Source organism: Bufo bufo, chromosome 8 (assembly GCF_905171765.1).
Source record: "Bufo bufo chromosome 8, aBufBuf1.1, whole genome shotgun sequence".
Taxonomy (NCBI): domain Eukaryota; kingdom Metazoa; phylum Chordata; class Amphibia; order Anura; family Bufonidae; genus Bufo; species Bufo bufo.
Genome location: NC_053396.1, coordinates 212,622,189 through 212,641,408, shown reverse-complemented (window position 1 = coordinate 212,641,408; position 19,220 = coordinate 212,622,189). Strand labels below are relative to the sequence as shown.

At 49.8% G+C, this 19,220-nt stretch overlaps 1 protein-coding gene across 3 annotated transcripts in view; it reads right to left on the bottom strand.

The window, feature by feature from the left end:
- Window positions 1–12,350, bottom strand: part of BCORL1 (BCL6 corepressor like 1) — a 143,706-nt gene extending 131,356 nt beyond the window's left edge. For 2 of the 3 annotated variants that reach the window (XM_040442218.1, XM_040442219.1), the window contains exons 1-2: window positions 12,258–12,350; window positions 42–73 (exon numbers count right to left, since the gene is read on the bottom strand). The gene's annotated coding sequence lies outside the window, so the exon portion shown is untranslated. The remainder of the gene's footprint in view (window positions 1–41; window positions 74–12,257) is intronic. The other variant, XM_040442223.1, reaches the window with a different exon arrangement.
- Window positions 12,351–19,220: the final 6,870 nt, after the last annotated feature.

Below are 19,220 nucleotides of genomic sequence, written 5' to 3'. Positions count from 1 at the left end.
ATACGGAGGATCTTCCTAAGGACGGATGATGGAGAACTCACCAGAATACGTCCAGGCGTTCACACGTCTTCCCCTGAAATAAAGCAAAAAAATTGCCAGTAAGTAAATGAGTCCCTGAGCCGTCCTCCTCTGTAATCAGCCATTTCATGCTTACTTCTGTTCCTGGAAAAGCTGGGTAACAATGCTACGTGGCTGCCACCCAGCTTCCCTGACCACTGGATGAAAGACCTAAGATACATCCCCCGGCATCTGTTTAAAGGCTCATGCACACGACCTGCTGTCCACAAATTGCAGATCCGCAAAAAACACGGATGCCACCCATGTGCGTTCACCAATTTGCGGAACGAAATGGGCCGCCCATAATAGAAATGAACGGACAGGAATAGGACATGGTCTATTTTTTTTTGCGGGGCCACAGAATGGAGCAACGGATGCGGACAGCACGCGGAATACTGTACGCATCTTTTGTGGCACCATTGAAGTGAATGGGTCCGAATCCGAGCCGGACATTCCAGTGCATAGATAAAGCCACATTCAGGATCATGGGAAAGCTGGGATACTGTCCTGGTGACATCCCTAAGGGTCCATTCACACGTCCGTTGTTTCTTTCCTGATCTGTTCCGTTTTTTGCGGAACAGGTCTGGACCAGTTCTGTACCCATTCATTTTCAATGGGTCCTGAAAAAAAATCAGACATTGAGCTGTCCGATTTTTTTCAGGACCCATTGAAAATGAATGGGTACAGAACTGGTCCAGATCTGTTCCGCAAAAAAACGGAACAGATCAGGAAAGAAACAACGGACGTGTGAATGGACCCTAATGGTGGTGTCACCCAGCTTTCCCAGACACAGACAGAAAAAGCTGGACAGCAGGATGTCAGATCCACATGACTGACTAGATCTAATCCAGGCAGAAAAAACGATGGAACCAAGTAGTCGGCTGGAATCGGATTGTGACAGGGACTACAAGTCGCAGCATGCTCTCAGCGTTCGACCTGAAGAGGGGGAGCAATCATCTGATTCCTTCTCCTCGCTTCCGGGTTCTGCTCCGGCATCTGTCCACCTTCATTCGGTGTGGATCATAGAGATGGGACCCGCATCTGTCCTGTCCTGTGAATATTCCATAAATATCTGTGATGGGAATACCCCTTTAACTTGGGTGTCCCTCAATTTATACCATAATGCTGCCATTCGCTGACAGGAAGCAGAGATCTTACAAATGTTGAGAAACTGAAATACAAATGGTGGTCTGCTTTTATGCAAATAAAGCTCTAAAGTTCTGCAACTTTCTAATGTTCTAATGTTTCAATAATGCAGAATCTCTGCTTGCTGTCAGTGAATTGATACATTCTGTATACATCTAGGAGGCAAAAAAAAAAATGTGCCCTAACCTAATACCCCCTCACAGCTGAAAGATTGGTGAAGTATATACATGGGCAGCACAAATCTCTCCCCTGTCCTGATCGTTTGCTACAATGTATCAGTGCAGATAAGGCCTGTTTCATACTTGCGTTGTGGCAATGAGGTCAGTTTTGTCCCCATTCATTGTCAATAGGCACAAAACTGATCAGGATGCGTTCCGTTCCGTTTTGTTGCGTTTTTTTTTTCACAGGACACAAAACCACTGCAAGCTGAGGTTTTGTGTCCGGTCTGCGAAACGGAACAAACCGGATCTGGCATGAAAATTACTGTAAGTCAATGATGCCGAATCCGGTTTGTTCGCCGGATCCAGCCAAAATGGATGCATCCAGATGGGTTAAATGGCACGGATCCGTTTAATTCCAGTTTTGAAATACTCTGCCGGATGCCAAAACCGGAATGCCACAACGCAAGTGTGAAACAGGCCTAAAAAGTATCAGTATAAAAGCAGCATAAAGCAGCAGCAAAGTAAATGTAAAATTTGCATTTATTCTGTGCAGAATTTGACCTGCTGTGCGGATTTCACAATGAAAAGAGCGAGATAAAAATCCACAACAAAATCCAAGTATCACATGCAGGTTTGGTGCGGAAACGTAGAATTAATAGCGTGAAAATCCTATTTAACATCGCGCACCAGTACCATCCCAGGCTACCTGCACACAGGTGCCGCTATCTTGCAGAACGTCTACACGAAATTCCAGGCATTTCTGCACCAAACACTGCATGTGATACACATATTTCGCTTCACTTTTTTCTGCATGAGAATCCACGTGGAAATACTGCGCGTAATCCACAACGTGTGAAGACAGCCTTATGGTACGGTCACAGCAGAATTGTGCGCACAAGACCTGCAGCATTTACAGTAGCAGCAAAGTGGAAAGTGTCAGCAATGAAATCCGCACAGCTACGGGGATTTTAAGTCCGCAGCATATCAATTTTTGCAAATTTCTGACACGGATTTCACCTTTAAGGCTAAGGCTCTTGTCGCCAAAAAGTCGCGGAACTTTTTTTGTAATGATAGTCAATGATGTTGCACTGCAACGTGTGACACGCGGCGACTGGGACGCGACAGTCACAAAAAGTCCATCCAAGCTGCATTTTTGTGCGACTGTCGCATTGCAGTCGTAGCACGTCACAGTGCGACACCATTGACTACCGTTATTAAAAATGTCACGTGGCATTGGTGCGACATGAATATTGTGCGAAACATGTCACAGCGTAGTTGGTCCCTTTTTGTCGTGTGACTAATTGTCGCCGTTTAGTCCTAGCCTTAAAAATGCAGCATTTCTGTACCGAAAATCCGCAGCAAACACGTTACATTTCGGCCTCTGGATGTAAAAAGAGTGAGGGAGATTTATCCAACTAGTGTAAAGGAGAACTGGCTTAGTTGCCCATAGCAACCAATCAGATTCCACCTTTCATTTTCCAAAGGAGCTGCAAAAAATGAAAGGTGGAATCTGATTGGTTGCTATGGGCAAAGTCTATTACAAGGTTGTACAACTTTCCATTACACAAATGGCAACAACTCCTGGTCTCTATATATCCCCTCCCCCATTGTCTGCGTCATCTGCTCATTTTCAAGTTACTAATTTAAAGCAAAAACAGGATCAGACGGATATTTAAAACGCAAGTGTGCACAGAGCCGTAAGCAACTTATACACTGTATAGATTAGAAGAGTCCGGATTATGCGGAGCGACGCGGACACAAATACATATGGAGCGTAGACCGAAGGCCTAGAGCTGCCATGCTGAAATCATTACTACAGTACAGGCGTGAATCTGTTTTCTCATTGTGAACCTAAGGGCTCAGGCACACTGCCACATTTTGCTCCCGTGTCCAATCCACATTTCTTGAAGATTGCAGACAGACCCATTCATTTCCATGGGTCCACAAAAAGAACGGACAGCACGCGGATGTCATCGGTGTACTGCCCGCATCCCTATGTCCCTTCCACAAATTATACAACATGGCCTGTTCTTGCCCATATTGTGGACATGAATATTAGTTTCTAGCTATGGGAGTGAGGAAATTGCGGAATGTACGTGGAAGGTTTACGTATTTGGTGGATTCGCGGACCACAATACGGACATAGTTGTGTGTATGAGCTCTAATAAAGACAACCCCTGTCCATAGACCTATCAGCCATAGCACTAAATTGGTTGTGCAAGAATGGAGGGAGGGGAGTTGGGCAACCCCCATACTTGGCTGGACCTGTAAAAGGAAGCTTGCCAACCCCCCCCCCCCCCCCCCCACACATCCCATTCTTGCACAGCCCTCTTAAAACCTTAGACTGTGCTGGTCCCTCTCATGCTGTCCAAGCATTTCTGACCCATGAAGACATAAATCCCAAAAGACCTCTGAAGGTGTCCTGTGGTATCCAATCCTGTAAATAGTAAGCTGTGAGATGCGGCCTCCATGAATTGTACTCGTTTTTCTAGCACATCAAATAATTATTGGACTAAGATCTGGAGAACTTGGGGACAACTCATCACCTTCATCTCTTTGTCATGTTCCTCATTCCTGAATCATTTTTGCAGTGTGCCCGGGACGTTATACTGCTTAAAGAGGTCTGTACAATGTTTAGGTAGGTGGTACGTATCATATCCACATGAGGCCAGGACCCAAGGCTTGCATCAGAACATTGTCCAGTGGATCACACTGCCCACAGTGCACCTAGTGCCATCTCCTCCCCAGGTAAGTGACAAGCACACATCCAGCCGTCATATAATGTGATTCATCAGATCTGGCCACCTTCTTCCATTTCTCCATGGTTCAGTTCTGATGATCATGTGTCTATGTAGGTGTTTTCAGCTGAGGACAGGGATCAGCATGGGCTCTCTGACCGGTCTGCGGCTACACAGCAATGTCACGGACGTTCCCGTGGCAGGTACCAGGAGATCGGAGAGACTGGCAACTGGTGGGTTAAATTGAAAAGTTCACTGTGGATCTTATTGTGTGGGTGTTTTGGTGAATGCCACACCCCTTGCTTCAGATGTTACTTGTTGGTAATTTACCTTTCCCATAAGTAGCCGCTTCTCACTCTTGGAGGTGCGGTTTATAGATTTTCTTCCTGTCTTCTAACCAGCTGGTCGGTTGTACTCTGTGGTGCTTCTGGAGTTGCTAGTTTTCTACTTTCAGATAAGTCTTGTCTGTTCTTATTGTTTTGTGTTTGTTATATTCCCTGTTGTTTGTATCTGGGCCTGAGACAGAGACTTCTATTCGTCCATCTGGGGAGGAATGGGTTGTCTCTGGTCCTAACCTTATTCCAGGGTCTTATAGGGATATAAGGGCCTAGGCATCCTGCATATGAATATTCCTACCTTCAAGGTCTATTCATATTGATAGATAGTTAGGGCTCGGATTAGGGTTGTTTAGGAGGTGACCTGTTCCTTCCCTAGTTTCCAGGCCCAGTTACTGTTCCCCTTCCCTCCTGTGTTCAGTGTGGAGTTTTTCCCCCACACTGATCGTGACAAGCAAGCTCCGATGTCCTGTTTGTCCTGACACCTTTTTTATCATAGCCAGCAGTGACTTTTTCAGCAGCTCTTGGGACCAGATGGACTAATCTTCACTCCCACACACATCAATTAGCCTTGGCCACCCATGACCTTGGGTTCGCTGGTTGTCCTTTGAACCACTGCATTCCGGTGACATCCCACAAGACCTGCCATTTTTGGAAGTATTCTGAGCCAGTCGTTGCCATCACAATTTGGCCCTTGCCTAAGTCACTCAGATTCTTACGCCTGCCCGTTTTTCCTGCTTCCTTCCAATTTTTGCTGCTGTTATCCATGTCGCTCTTGGGTTTGTCCATCCGTGCTTTGAACTGACATTGGAATTTGGTATCTTTCCAGTATCACCACAGATACTGTTCACTGAATTTTTGGGAGTCTTTTCAGGCAGGCGCAATGGCCAGAACTTGGACTAACTAAAGTGACGGCTTGCTTTGGAGCTGCCTGTGAAAGAACAAATCTCCCAAACAATATAGAAAATAGGTGATAAGTGGAGAAGAAGGCGGATGACCCACGCAGGCCACACGTGGAGCCAGCCTCCTCAAGATGAACCAGATATACACCACAGTTCCAAGGAAATACTTAAATCCGGCATCAGTAGGACCTACAATAAAACTAGTGACATTTCTTAAATCCAGCATTTGATAATCTGGAAAGACTGAAGTCTCCTTAATTATAAGCATTAGCTAATGGGTTATTCCCATCTGGACACTGAGGGAACTCATAGAAGAGAATGGAGAAACCCACACATGCAAGGCCCCCTCTCCATTCCCAGTGGCGCAAGACAGGGTTCCGTTCTCAAGACAGCTGTGAGGCCCAAAGGTAGGACCCACACCTATATGCCATAAATGTCCACATGGCAATACCCCTTTAATTAAAGGGATAATCCATGCATGCTTGCCTCTCCGCAACTCCCATAGACTTTAATGAAGAGGGCCACGTACAAGTGCAGTGACTGTCCACTGAAGTACGCAGCAGCTGGAAATCAGTGAAGAGGGGTCACCAGGGACTCGCACCCATAATGTCCTGTGGATGTTCTATAAATGCCTTACATGAAGTTCCAATAGACATTCCATCTTTTTTTTGGCTGACCCCTCTCCTTTGAAGGGATCCCCGGCAATGTAATTGAAAAGGGATATCAACCAGTCTGATCATGTTATACCTCGACAGAAGCGGAACCTGAGACGTATTGTACAAAGACTGATAAATTACAGGAGCCAGCTCCGAATGCCATATCGTTAATGGTGAACTTGATTGGGGATACATGGCGGCCAAAGATCACAGCATCCTAAAAGCCCCCTTGACACGAGCGAGATTTCCGTGCGGGTGCAGTGCATGAAGTGAACGCGTGGCTCCCGCACTGAATCCTGAACCATTCATTTCAATGGGTCTGTGCACAGGAGCGTTGTTCTTCACGAATCATGGCAGCATGTTCTATATTAAGCATTTTTCAAGCAGCCCTGGCCTCATAGAAGTGAAAGGGGCTTCAGTGAAAAATGCATTGCATCCGGATGCGGAAAAAACTGAAACACTGAACGCAATTGCAGATAAAACTGACTGAACTTCCGTGCAAAAGCATCCGTTTTTTTTCCTGAACAGACCCTGAGAGAATCAGTAACGCTTGTGTGAAAGAGGCCTAACACTACTGTACTGTACATCGCAACGTAATAAAAGTTTAAAAGTCAGGTTGTAAATCACAAGCCATGACCCAACAGGTTTGTGTTTCGGATCCTGTTAACTTGCAAGTCCCAATGCACCCCCATGCGCTCGGCAGTGTGCACTGCGGTCTGGGCGACATCGGTCATGTAGCCCACAGCTTAATGGCCACTAGACGTACATACAGAGGACTCCTGATTCATGGCCTCCTGCATCTCTCCAGCAATGTAAGACTGAGCTGCTGATTTAAAGAGTTTATCCCTGCCACTTCTTATTAATGCAGAGCCTTGGGGAGACACTGACAACCCCAATGCTCCGCCAAGCCCCCTACTCCCCCACCTCAAAGCCGACGTACAGTTCAGCGATATCAACGTCTCATCACGAGGTTTCCACAGCAACTCAGATAGTGAAATTCTGCCCCCCGCTCGATTATCAGGCTTTCCCAGCTCTATCTATGTAGAGGAAATCAGTCGTGTAAAGTCCGAATAGAACAAGCCCCTCTGGATGGTTAACGCAGCGGCTGCAGGAACACATAGGCATCAGCATTGTTGTCCCCAGTCAGCGATGGCTCGAGGAGTCGCTAAAGTGGATGATTAATTTATCCCGTCATTACAGCCAGAGCCCTGTTTCTGCCTCGTGTTAGGGAATCTCAGTGCAGAAGTTCAGCATGAAACCTCCAAGCAGAACAGTCCACCGAGACGTCACGGGAGACACGGCGTCAGCACCGTCTCTGCACCGGGATCTGATGTCACAGCTGGATTACACCGGATGCTCAGTAAAGAGAACAGCATTTAGAGATTCAGCCAAAACTGTCTAAAAAATAGAAAAGACGGGGCCTCAAAGCAGCAGTAAAATGGAGCCCTACCCCTCGTTGTGGCACACATCATCATAACCATTCACCCAGAGAGGAGGGTGCATGGAACCCCTCACCTCCTCCCTTGATTGCTACCATTGCTGTGCCTGAATGCTGAGGCAAACTGCACTGTAACGGTGAGCCCTGCCATGGACCCGCAGCCTCAGGGTAATCCTCTGAGGGGAGCATGCCCTGCAAAATGTAATTACCATAGATGCAAAGACTATCAGCACCACGGCATGTCTAAGCACAGAAGTGTCACTTAAAGGGGTTATCCAATCCCTATAATGACCCCCAGAATGCTCGGGCCCCTCCTGTAGAGCATACTTACTTGCTCCCTCTGGATGCCTGCACGGCCGCCGCTGCATCTCTGTCACGCGGATGAAAACATCCAGCGACGGGGGTTGGCGCAGCCAATAGCAAGCCACGACGGTGACCAGCATCCCTAGCAGCTAAGAGGGTTAGTCACCGTCACTCCCTCTGGATTCCTGCACGGCCACCGCTGAATCTCCCCGTTGCATGGATCAAAACATACGTCGATGGGCGGGGGGGCGGGGGGTTAGAGAATGTGCAGCCAATAGCGGACAGTGACGGTGGCTTGCTATTGGCTGCGCCAACCCCCGTCGCCGGATGTTTTCATCCGCACCACATAGAGATGCAGCGGCGGCCGTGCAGACATCCAGAGGGAGCAGGTAAGTATGCTCTACAGGAGGGGCCCGGGCATTCTGGGGGTCACTATAGGGATTGGATAACCCCTTTAAGTGACAATTCTGTGCTTAGACATGCCGTGGTGCTGATAGTCTTTGCATCTATGGTAATTACATTTTGCAGGGCATGCTCACCTCAGAGGATTACCCTGAGGTTGCGGGTCCATGGCAGGGCTCACCGTTACAGTGCAGTTTGCCTCAGCATTCAGGCACAGCAATGGTAGCAATCAAGGGAGGAGGTGAGGGGTTCCATGCACCCTCCTCTCTGGGTGAATGGTTATGATGATGTGTGCCGTGGAGCAGGTAAGTATGCTCTAGAGGAGCCGTCTGGGCATTTTGGGGGTCATTATAGGGACTGGATAGCCCCTTTAAAGATTCTGGGCCCCAATGCAAAATCTGTATCGGTGCCCTTCCAACCATCACATACCATTTAGAGTACTGCTGTCCCGTTAAATTGCATATGGATGTTTGGTTCTCCACTGGAACCAGGGCCTGGGTGCATTTCTTCAGCCCATATAGCGGAGCCAATGGCAGTTTCTGTTGCCAGCTTAGATTGTTTTTACAGGCTCCTAATATTGGTGACTAAACCTCAGAAGTCATCAATACCCAATTGATGGGGGTCACCCTTGATCAGCCATTCCCTACAGCTGCCAGAACAGACCCCAAATCACATCTCCGTGCAGAGTGTAGTGGTCGCACCGGTTACTGCAGCTCCGCTTCCGATTGGATAGAACAGGAGCGGCGCAGACAGTACACTATGTGCAGAGCTTCCGGCTCCATTCAAAGCGCTAGTCCTGGCAGCGGCAGGAGACAGCTAATCGGTGGGAGTGCTGGGTGGGGTGTCGGACCCCCACCAACTGGATATTGATGATTTAGCCTGAGGTTTGGTCAATATTTGGAGGCCTAAAATCTGCTGCCAAAAACTACCTGTTTTTAGCTAATGATCTGCTGATTTTTCTGCTGTGGATTTTGCACTGTGAGCGTACGCTCTATATTGTCCTCCGTTCCTGGTCTGTTCTTGGCTTTGGCTTCAAAAACTCTGTAAACCCAGTGTTAAAGGGGTTGAGGAAGATTTTCTTTTAAATGCCCCCCTTCCCCCGCCCAGCGGTACCTGATCTATACTTACCTGCTCCCTGCCGCTCCATGTCACTATTGGGCCACGTCTCTTGGGAAAATATCACTGCTGAGGCCAGTCATTGGCTGCGGACAACTCTATCCAAGCAGAAGTAGACATATGAGGACCAGAAGTCCAGTGAAAACAGCCCCGGGGGCCACAGAGCCAAAGCTCTTCACAGGTACCGCTGGGTGGTGGCGGAATAAAAAAAAAAATCTCGAAAAACCCCTTTAAAGGGTTATGAATCCTGTGCTTCTGTTCACCTCCTCCAAAGAAAATTGGGGGTTCCTTCACTAGGCAGTATTACATTCTCCTGGGCAGTATTACATTCTCCTGGGCAGTATTATTAGTGCATCTAATAGTTACCCCAGTTATAAAATGGTCTCTCTATTGAACACTTCGCTATAACACCTTAAAGGGGTTGTCCGGCCTAGGAGCTGAGAAACCAAATAGTTGGTACCCGTGTCCAAAAAAAACACTCACGTGTCCGCAGTCCCACCTTTCCCACATCGCTCCTCGTGCCCACCAGACTTGGTCCCATGACTGCCGCAGCCATTGCTGGCCTCAGTGGTCACAAGTGCGAGATGGCATGTCACCAGCAGGCCAGACAGTCCCTCTAAAGCCAGCAAGCTTCTATCAGGTTAGACATTCCTTCATTACTAGACTACTGGTCCTTCAAGGGGTTGTCCGGGATTGGGGATATTGGAGTAATAGTCCTAGAGTGACATACATATGACATACATGCATGCCCTACCTTTGCCACATATTTCTGAAGCCCCGTTTTCATATAGCACATTCTTAGCCGGAAGTGACTGTTTTCTTATACCCAGGTCTCGAAGCCTCTTCTTCTGGCTGCCAGGAACCCCGGTGACGTCACCGGCACTGATGGGCGGGCTTTAGCCAGTAAAACGGCTAGGGCAGCGCTAAAGCCCGTCCATCAGAGCCGGGCACGTCACCGAACACACTGCCGGGCGGAAGCCTCCACCCGGCAGTGTGTTATTGTAAACAAAAGAGCCTTTGCTCTGCGCGATTTAAGGAGAGCATCGGAGCATGAACTGTTTCGATGCACAAGTCAGGGGGGCTGCCTGGGTGAAAATTGAGGTTTGTCCGGGACAACCCCTTTAAGGGTACAACTACACTGCGACATGTGTCATACGACATTTACGTAAAAGAAATGTCGCGCAACATTTTTTGCAACGATATTCTACGGTGTCGCACCGGGACATGCAACGTGCTGCTCCAACTCGGATGGATTTTTGTGCGACTGCCGTTTCGCAGTACATCACATGTTGCGGTGCGACACCATAGACAATCATTACAAAAACTGTTGTGTGAGAAATGTCGCAGTGTAGCCCTCGCCTAAGGGAGTTTTCCCCCTTGATAACCACGTATCCCCTAAACACAGGATAGATAAAGGTGTCACTTCAGCAAGCAGCATTGATCATGTAGAGAAAGTTAATACAAGGCACTTACTAATGTATTGTGATTGTCCATATTGTTTCCTTTGCTGGCTGGATTAGCTTTTCCATCACATTATACACGGCTCGTTTACAGGGGTTACGACCACCTTGCAATCCATCAGCGGTGGCCGTGTGTGCACACTATAGGAAAAAGTGCTGGTCTCTATGTGCTCTCTCACATAGGCTGGTGCTTTTTTCTATAGTGTTCAAGCACGGCCACCACTGATGGATTGCAGGGTGGTCGTAACCATGGAAAAGAGCAGGGTATAAATGCAGTGGAAAAATGAATCCAGCCAGCAAAGGAGGCAATATGGAGAATAACAATACATTAGTAAGTGGCTTGTATTAACTTCCTCTACATGAAAATGCTATTTGCTGAAGTGACACAACCCCTTTAAGTACCTGATCTGTGGGAGTCCAACCACTAGGTCTCCTGCCGATCCTGTTTGAATGGAGCGGTGGTTGTGCATGTCCGCAGCGGAGACTACCTGAGGCAGCACAGCACAGTCGACCATCTCCAGGAGTTGAGTGGAGCAGCAGACCTGCGTGCCCACCGCTCCATTCAAATAGGAAACCACAGGAGCCCCCCCCCCCCCCCGTTCTCTCGATCATTGGGAGTCGATCAGACACTTATCCCTCATCCTAATCCAAAACAAGAGTGGTCCTCGACCTACCCGAATCATAGTGAATGGAAGATATGGAAACAGATGAGCACTGATGGCAATGGGGGAGCGTGTCGCCCCCTGTTCTCGGGGTAGTGCGTTAAGGTAATCCAGTAATCCGTTCCCGCACAGACTACCGGAGTTACCATATCCGGCATAGCGAGGCACCGCCGGATCCCGCTTCACTATAATGGGACCGGTCTGTTCCAGCATAAATGCCAACAACGTGCCGGGAACAAAAAACCTGGAGGCAGCGATTTGCATTTGTGCCAGAAACCCGCCAGATCCCATCATAGTGAAGGGGGATCCGGCGGTGTCTGGCTATGCCGGATACGGTTACTCCGCCAGTCTGTTCCTCGACTAGCGCAGATGGATGGCAGGATCTCCTTCGCCCGGGTCAGAGGTTCAGTTTGCGGTCCTGGCCACGTATCTAAATACCGTGGTCAATGAAAAGTGGCTTGTAGGTGCCCCCCTGGCACTCAGCACCTGGGGCACCTACCGGTAGCGCCCTCCCCCTATTATCCCACACTAAATAATAAAATAACGACCACCAACAATGAAACGGAGAAAGAGGGGTTCCAACGACGAGGGTCAGTCGGTGGGTACGGTCGCAATGGTTACATTGCGACCCGCTTAACTTGTGATGGACCACCTGTGTGGGTACAGGCTGGGCTCATGACACCCCAAAAATGTGCACATGCACCCCAGACTGAGCATCTCTCCCCATAAAATGCAGGGCTCAGCCACGGCCGGGCACTGCTGAGACTTTTAGTTCCACAACAACTGCTGCAGCGCCGGAGCCTTGACACTGCCGCCCAGCGGCCGACCTGCAGCGCCCCCACCCCCAGCACCGACCCGCCGAGGCGACCCCCGTATCTTACCCCGTCTAACCGCTTCCCGGAACACAGCTCCGACACCTTTATCCAGCAGCCCGCCCCCAGACCACACCCAGAGCCGGGGACCCAGGGCTGGAGATCGGCCCACAGGACATCACACCCCCTGGTCGCGCCGCGGCCGCTGCTGCTGCTGCTGCTACATTGTTTACTGCGACACGTCCAGCAGCAGCAGCAGCATCCCCTGAATGTTACACTGGAGCCATCGCGGGGGGTCTACGTGTTACTGGGAGAGGGAATCCTGGCAGTTGTGGAGACGATAGTCCCCGATTCACCCTCCAGGGGGTCCCCAGGGCCCCCTTCCCCCTGCGATAAACACACTTACACCACAATCCCGGGCTCTGCTCAAGGCCATTATTCCCACTAGGACTGTGAAGAGAGGAGATCGCCAACCTGGGCGATGCCCCCTTTCTACTGGAGCCTTGTGGGTGATGACCCCTCTGTGTGGGACCCATGGGCGAAATCCTAGGGTGAAACCACTCAGTTTTCCGACTCTGCAGAAACGCACATAAGTACGTGCGTTTCTGCAACAAGCAAAATCCTCAATGTCTGATAGCGTTTTTTGATACGGTTTTGGCCCCAGATCTCACCCTTCCGTCAAAATCAAACCGCAAACATAATTGACGTGCTTTAAATTTTTAAAACCACTATGCAGGTCAATTTCTGCACAGAAAAAAAAATCAGCACAGTGTACACGAGGTTTGTCTAATCTCGTACAGTTTGCTGGTACCGTAATACGCTGCGTTTTTTTCCGCACGGCAATCCGCGAGGAAAAAAACGCACATATTCCGCAAAGTGTGGCCGTATACTCCACAGCTTGTTGGCCCCTCCTTTTGTTTCCAGCACCAGTCGCACGCCCCCCTCACCGCCCCCTGTGCTCCCCTGCCCTGGTGGTCACCCAAGGTTGTCCCCAGGTCTAAGGCTTGTTTCACGTCTGCATTAGGGTCCATTCACATGTCTGTAGAATGTGTCCACAACCGTTCCGCAATTATCCGGAACGGGTGCGGACCCATTCATTCTCTATGGGGCAGGAATGGATGTGGACAGCACACAGTGTGCTGTCCGCATCCGCATTTCTGGAGCACGCCCCCGATCATATGGTCCGCAATACACTACGGACGTGTGAATGGACCATTAAGCAGATCCAGGAAAGCCAGATCCAGGATTGTGCCCGGCAGGGACGGATCCAGCAGGGTGTTCCTGACTGTAACTGCCTGCCGGATCTCCTTAAAGGGGTTGTCCAGATTCAGAGCTGAACCCCGGACATATCCCCGTTTTCACCCAGGCAGCCCCTCTGATATGAGGCATCGGAGTATTTCATGCTCCGATGCTCTCCCTTGACCAGCGCTGAATAGGGCAAGGGCTTTTTCTGGAGATCCGGTGACATACTGGGCTCTCCCTGGGAATGCTAGGCGGAGACTTCCACCTAGCAGTGAGCCCGGTGATGTCATTGGCACTGATAGGGCAGCGCTAAAGCCCGCCTACCTTGTAAAACGACTAGGGCAGTGCTAAAGCCCGCCCATCAGAGCCGGTGACGTCACTGGGACCACTGTTAGGATGAAGCCTCCGCCTAGCAGTGTGAAAAATATAAACAAGACATGCTCCGATGCTCATCTCAGAGGGGCTGCCTGGGTGAAGATGGAGATAAGTCCGGCTTCAGCTCTGAACCCAGACAACCCCTTTAAATGCACATGTGGAACAGGTCTAAGCCAGCTTCGGACACCTACACTGTAAGGGTAGGTTCACACTGAGTTTTTTGGAGGAGGTTTAGAGGCAGATCTGGAGGTGGATCCAGCAGGACGGAGAAGTATAAATCCTTCCTTTATGTTTCTAATGCCTTTCGAATCCGCTTCTAGCTTCGGCTGAAAAAAACTGCAGGAAAATCTGCCTCAAAAACCTCCTCCAAAAAACTCCATGTGAACTAACCCGGGAAACATGGCTGTGCGGCAGCTCCCTGACCCGAACTGTATCACCTCCACTGACGAGCAGCCAACTGTCGGGAAGGAACGCTTTCTTCCCGACAATCGGCCGCTCCTTGCCCCATGTAAGTCCTCCTCAAAGGGGCTGTCTCACTTCAGCAAATACCATTTATCATGTAGAGAAAGTTAATACAAGGCACTTCCTAATGTATAGTGATTGTCCATGTTGCCTCCTTTGCTGGCTGGATTCATTTTTCCATCACATTATACACGGCTCGTTTCCACGGTTACGACCACCCTGCAATCCATCAGCAGTGGCCGTGCTTGCAGACTACAGGAACAACCACCAGCCTATGTGCGTTCTTACGGTCCCAGCCACTAGAGAGGTCGGCGCTTTCTCCCATAGTGTGCACTCACGACCATCACTGCTGGATTGCAGGGTGGCCGTAACCATGGAAACGATCAATGTGTAATGTTATGGTAAAAATGGATCCAGCCAGCAAAGGAGACAATATGGAGAATCACAATACATTAGTAAGTGAATTATATTAGCTTCTACATGATATATGCCATTTGCTGAAGTGAGACAACCCCTTTAGGGTCCATTCAGACGTCCGTAGTGTTTTGCGGTCTGCAAATTGCGGACCGCAAAACACTGACGCCCCTCATCGCCGGCACTTAATAGCGGCTGCGGACAAGAATAGGACATGCTCTATTTTTTTGCGGAGCCGGAGCTCTATCAATTATGCAGAACGGATCTGGACCCATTCTACGGACGTCTGAATGGACCCTTTAGGCCAGCTTTAGGGCCCTATTAGATCGCACGCTCTTTGGGAGAGTTATCAGGAATGAGCGTTTATAGGCATTCATAACTGGTCTGTATAATCAAGCAGCCAATCATCCGATGAACAAACAAATGCTCGCTTTTCGGCTGATGGGCATACCCGATTATCGGCGGCACGGCCCTGGTTACACACAGACATGTTCTTTCCCATTCACATCCCGTTACTGTTACACCTAGATCTTCATAATCTCCGTACGGTAGAGTCGTATAATGGAACAAACCAACAGGCTACCAAGATGGCAGCCAGGACTCCACGCCGGCTACTGGATTTCTTAGTGTTTTTGGCCGCTTTGATATCAGTTCTTTGGAATTCCTTGAGTCACAATCTTCAGAAATATCTGAAGACAGTAAAAGTACGACAGTGGTGGTCTCCTGACAGCGCAGGCCCAGCATCAGCAATGTGCATCAGGACAGAAGCCGGGGCCCACTGTCGGGGGAGGCACTCAACCCGCCTGGACATTCCTCTGTGCTGAACTGTGTGCCCCCAACTATCTCGGCCCGTATCTGATCGCTTTCTGCTCCATTGACAGTGCCCGATCTGGCTGCTCAGCCAACTGTGATGATGTCATCATTCTGTCATCAGTCCCAGCTGGCATGGCACAAGGATTTGGGAGACACCACTAGGTGGGTAAATTGTGCGCTGACTTGCCCTGTTGGGGGCACAGTGGCAGTGACCGTAAAGGAACCGTGTAAGGCGGCACAGTGGCGAGATTTGTATGAAGGGAAGGTGAATGGCACTTGAATGCGGGCACTGTGGCTGGCACTGTAAGGGGGGACTATTTGGAGCAATGTAAGGGGTGCATTGTGGCTGGCACTGTAAGGGGGGACGATTTGGAGCAATGTAAGGGGGTCATTGTGGCTGGCACTGTAAGGGGTGCATTGTGGCTGGCATGTGTGGGAGTGCTTTTTGGAGCAATGTTAGGGGATGCAATTGGGCTGTCAGTGTAAGGCAGCACTGTGGCTGGTAAGGGAAGAGGTAGATCAGTGGGTGGGTCATGAAGTTGGCCTGCTGTGGCCCTTTTCCCCTGGAGCCCACCTAATCCTGGAGCTGGCCCTATGCAGACGGATCCATTGACCACTAAAAAACAGCACGTTAATAAACCACAACCTGTACACATGAGGGGTGAGGCGGCTGGCCTCTACCAGGATGTGCGGAAAACATCTGTACAGCACTGAGGCCTGCGTCGCCGGCAGTGACAACCATGGCGCTCCCCACCCCCTCCCCAATCACAAGTTCCTGAAGTGTTTCATTCATGATGCAGAAGCACATCAGGCTCTTCTCAGGATGCCGGGCGAGTGTGAAGGGTGAGCTCTATGAAGAGAGTATTGTGACAGGTGATGAGGAGGGAGGGTCCCGGGGACCACACGTCACCCACCTCCCATGGAGCCAGCTAAGTACACAGAGATCCTGTACAGGCTGAGCTGTGTGACAGGGAGGATCCCGGCTGCTGCTGAGGGGTCACCATGTGTGTGCACGTCTCTGTGTGTATATGTCTGTGTATGTTACTGTATATGTTACTGTATATGTTACTGTATATGTATGCTTGTGTCCATGAGCCTCTGTGTACGATTGTCACTGTGCGTGTCATGTGTGCAGATGTCTCTGTAGCTATGCGTGCCAATACATAGGTACCTGTGTGTGTGCGTATGTTTCCTTCTACTGCATTCAGTATTGCACCGCTCCCTTAGATTGTTAGCTCACTGGACATGTCTTGCCTTCTTGTGTACATATACAGTTTGTATTTTGAGTCTTTATTTGCACCCATTTATCGTGCAGTGTACAGCGAGTAAAGGATAAGAATAATGTCTGTCTATGCACATGTATGTGTGTGCTACTGTATATGTATGTACATATGTGTGTGACTGTGTTTATTTGTACTGTGACACAGTGAGAGGTTTGGTCTGGGAAAACAGGTATTTTCCTCCCAGCATGTGCTGCTGGGCTGATTTACAGCCAGGTGAGGTCAAATACCGGACCAGATTTTAAGTGCCGGTCCGGGTTTTGGCAGCACCTGGCTGTCCTTAAATAGGCAGCTGGGCTCAGAAGTGATGTCTCTGTGTTTGGATCTAGGAGCCTTGTGTCTGGATGAAGGCTTGCTACCTGTTTGGCGTGAAAACAGGTTGGTGCTGCTATCAGCAAGGACTCTTTGAGGCAGAATTGCCGCATGGTGTGAATTACCACCAACACCGCAAGGTGACTTTTTGCTTGTTATGACTGCTTGTGTGAATAAAACACTGCACTGTTTGATCCAAAGAACTTGTTGTTGCCTCTATACTGCGTCCGCTAATCCTGTCTACCAGAGCGAAACCCCACAATTAGTGGAGGATGCGTGCAAGAGCAGTGAGGCTGGCGTGAACGCCGATATTTTGGGTTTCTGCATTTTTCAGGCACGGTAGTATGTCGTACATTAAACCAGCTGTATTATAACCAGTGCCCCATGACAAAATGGAGGCTGTTGTGAAGGCCCTCATGGAGGCTAATCTGCAGCAGCGGGAGACAAACCTGCAGCAACGCGAGGCTAATAAGCAGCAGCAGGAGACTAACCAGTTGCTGCTATAACACGTGATGGCTTTTCAGACAGAAGGAGCAACCCCCGAGTGTCCAGGATGCACGGAAAGCAGTCTGTGCCGCGATTCCTAAGATGACCCCCGCAGATGACATCGAAACCCAGCTGGCGATGTACGAGAAAGTGGCCATCAGGGAAAAGCTACCCTGTGACCAGTGGACTTAGGTCGTCGTTCCTGGCATCCGATTCCCAGCGGGTGTATTTCAACTTGCCGGACGATCAAGCGGCCGACTACCAGAAAGTCAAGGGTGAGATTCTGGCAAGACTGCAGCTATGCTGTATCGTCTGTTAGCCGATATGTTCTGGAGGGCTTTGCCATACCCTCTCCAGCACTGGATCGGTCAGGTGTCTCCTGGCATTGCCCTTGAAATGGTGGACCTGGTGGAACACTATGAAGCTACCAGAAATCTAAAGAAGTGTTCTGTCGGGAGGGGGGTCGGCAAACCCCGGAAATCTCCACCCCAGGGCCGGAGATTTAGGCCGATAAAACCCGCCCAGTGTGTACCCTGGCGGGCCTGGCTCTGATACTCTGCTGGCCATGTAAGGGCTGACTGTCCCCATCGGGTTGAGCCCATGGACACTAACTATCGCTACCCTCAGTCGCTATATGCCAGGAGGCTGTGTGCAACAGGTACCCCAGAGTCTCTAGGTCACTTATGCCAGGTGGAAGTGGGAGACACTCCGGCGGAGGCTCTGCTGGACTCAGGGAGACTGGTGACCTTAGTAAGGGCTACCCTGGTGCGGTCCACTGAGTATACTGGCCGGAAAGTCGGGGTGATGTGCATCCACGGAGACTTAAAAGACTACCCCACCGCACTAGTGTCTCTAACCACAGTGGCCGGGTAGATGGACCCACGAGGTGGCTGTCGCCAAAAATCTACATTATGAACTCATAACAGGGAGAGACTTCCCCGGCTTCCCGGCATTGTGGCCTGCTATGAGAGTAACTGATGTAAGTTCCTGGCTAGGTGGCAGGGGCCCTACGAGGTACTCGAGCAAATTGGAGATGTAAACTACAAGGTACACCCGCCAGGGCGGCGAAAGCCGGAGCAGGTTTACCATGTGAATTTACTCAAACCGTGGAAAGATAGGGAGACCTGTACAGAAGACAGCACGCGGCAGGGTTTTCTAGAAGAGGTACCGGCCCCTCTGTCTGATGCAAGAGAGGCGGCTGCCACAGTAAAAATTGCTGACAGCCTCTCATCTAAACAGACCCAGGAGGCCAGGGAGTTTGTTAGTCGGAACACGGATGTGTTCTCAGACCTCCCTGGATGCACTTCCATAATCCAGCATGACATTGTCACTGAGCCTCAGACAAAAGTCCGATTAAAACCATACCGGGTACCCGAGGCTCGGCGACCAGCCATATCGGAGGAGGTGCAGCTAATGTTGCCCCTAGACGTCATTGAGGAGTCAAAAAGTGAGTGGGCAAGTCCTATAGTATTGATACCCAAGCAGGACGGAACGTTGCGGTTTTGTAACGACTTTCGAAAACTTAACGAGGTTTCCAAGTTCGATGCGTATCCAATGCCCCGGGTGGATGAGCTCATCGAGAGGTTAGGACAAGCCTGGTATTTCTCTGTTTTGGACCTCATGAAAGGCTACTGGCAGGTGCTCTTAA